General features: G+C 38.6%; 1 protein-coding gene across 1 annotated transcript in view; it reads left to right on the top strand.

The window, feature by feature from the left end:
- Osbpl1a (oxysterol binding protein like 1A) overlaps window positions 1-1,922 on the top strand; it is a 196,079-nt gene that overhangs the window by 34,750 nt on the left and 159,407 nt on the right. The gene's annotated exons all lie outside the window — the stretch shown is intronic.

Genomic DNA, 1,922 nt, shown 5'->3' with positions numbered 1-1,922 from the left:
TGGAGCATGCGAATGGGACTGTTCTTTTGACTTCGGAAGAACAGAAAACAGAGGGGTCAGAAGAGGGCCAGGGCTGTGAAACTCAAGACCCATTCCTCAGCTATCCACTTTACTCTGCTAGGTCCGACCTCAAAGGTTCCATGGCATCCCAAAACACAGTGTTCAGATGCATCAGACTAGGGGTCATTTCATATCCAAGCTATAAGTATTCACTTTATAACTATTAAAATCCTCACTTACAAAAGAACATAGCAAGTTTAAAATTTTTCACATGCACAACAAAATGAAAAGTAGAAAAATGTAGACGTGAGAAGATGTGACTTTAGGTAAACTGCTGCATTGTTATAATGAGAACATAGAGAAGAAGGGCAGGGAAACTGCCGGAGCTCTAGTCGTTAGGCATCCTTCTTTAGGATAGTGGGTATTTCTGTCTGGCTTCATCTTCCCAAGGACCTCACTGCAGTGTAAAACCAACACTCATTTCTTGATGGCTTGGTTTAATTGCTATGGACATCAGAGATTAAATTGTATTTAAGAAGATGTAGAGTGTAGAGAAATTTCTCTATTACAGTTTAGAACAAAACCACTCCCATTTTTATACTCTAAAAGCCTTAGGTAATAGGATTAGTTGTTGAATGGTCCTGGTTTTGCTGTTACACAAGAACAGGTAATTTCTACTTTGCAAATAAGGTCTCAGAATTACAGCTGCAACTTCACACATGCTCTGTTTCTTTCCTGCAGTTCAGAGTAGGGTGATACACCTTTGTATTTAAGGATGTTAACTTTGTAACTTTAATTATTAGTATTCATGTAAAACCACAATCTTGCTTTTAACAACTTTTAACAAGTTTGGATTAAAGGATTGAACTCTTCTTGCTTATTCTGTAATTATAAAATAATGACTGGTTTCTAGACATGTGTGCTAGAGAATCATTATTAATGTACACAGCACATGCTGTGGCACTTGGGGTGGACTTCCTGTGCACCAGTCACTGCCCTAGTCACATTCAGCTACCTTGCATTCTTGGAGGCTGACTTTTGTCACATCTTTAGATGGTGTCTTCATTTCAACTCTCTGGTTTTAGTGAATAGCCAAACACACCCTAATCTGTCAGTCACTGTAGTATTCAGCTTAAGGACTTATGGACCACATTGGTCTTTGTCCTTGAATACATTGTGATCTAACTGAAAGGTGAGGTAACTGTTTCTGATACTGTCCTGTCATTCTGTTGTCTCATGAGAACCTGCGACTTAGATTTTTCTAATAGACTAAATATTAGCTTAGTCTGACCTGTGGACATTTAGTAAGGGGAATTGTAAAGATATGCTCTAAGGTTCTTCTGAAATCCAAGCTGTGCAAAGGCAAGAACTTCATTGATTTTACAGGTAATGCCATTTGTCAGCTTGTGTGGTCCTAACCTGGGAAATAGAAAACAGAGAATTAATTGGATGATTCTGTTCTGATGAGATCACCTTACCCAGATATAATGCTATTTGCAGGCAGCATTAAGTTGCCATTTGCAGACTACAGGAAGTGCTAGGGACAATTCACCATGATATTAGATAGGCCATAAACCAGATAACAGGATAAAATATGGAAACAAGAAATAGAGGTAGGCGTAAGAGCACCACATCAAAATATTTGAAGTGATGGTATTAAGATAGAGATGACCTTATTTGTATAGATGATCTTATTGTATAGCCAGTTAATGGACCAGAGGTTAAGTACCACAGAGTTTATCTCTGGGCCCATTGTGTTGTACACAAGGGTGTGAGTTGCCTTGAAAGATGAGGTACAGTGAGTTTTCTGTGACAAGGGGTATTCTGGAAGAGGGTAGACAGCTACTTGTTTAGGTACCAGTGAGGAATAACACACTCTCTCTCTGACTCTTAGCCTATGGAAAGTTTTAAGAATAATTAAA

Source organism: Microtus ochrogaster, chromosome 18, assembly GCF_000317375.1.
Source record: "Microtus ochrogaster isolate Prairie Vole_2 chromosome 18, MicOch1.0, whole genome shotgun sequence".
In the NCBI taxonomy this organism is placed as follows: domain Eukaryota; kingdom Metazoa; phylum Chordata; class Mammalia; order Rodentia; family Cricetidae; genus Microtus; species Microtus ochrogaster.
Note: the sequence above shows the minus strand (reverse complement) of the source record. Positions and strands in the feature narration are given on the sequence as shown.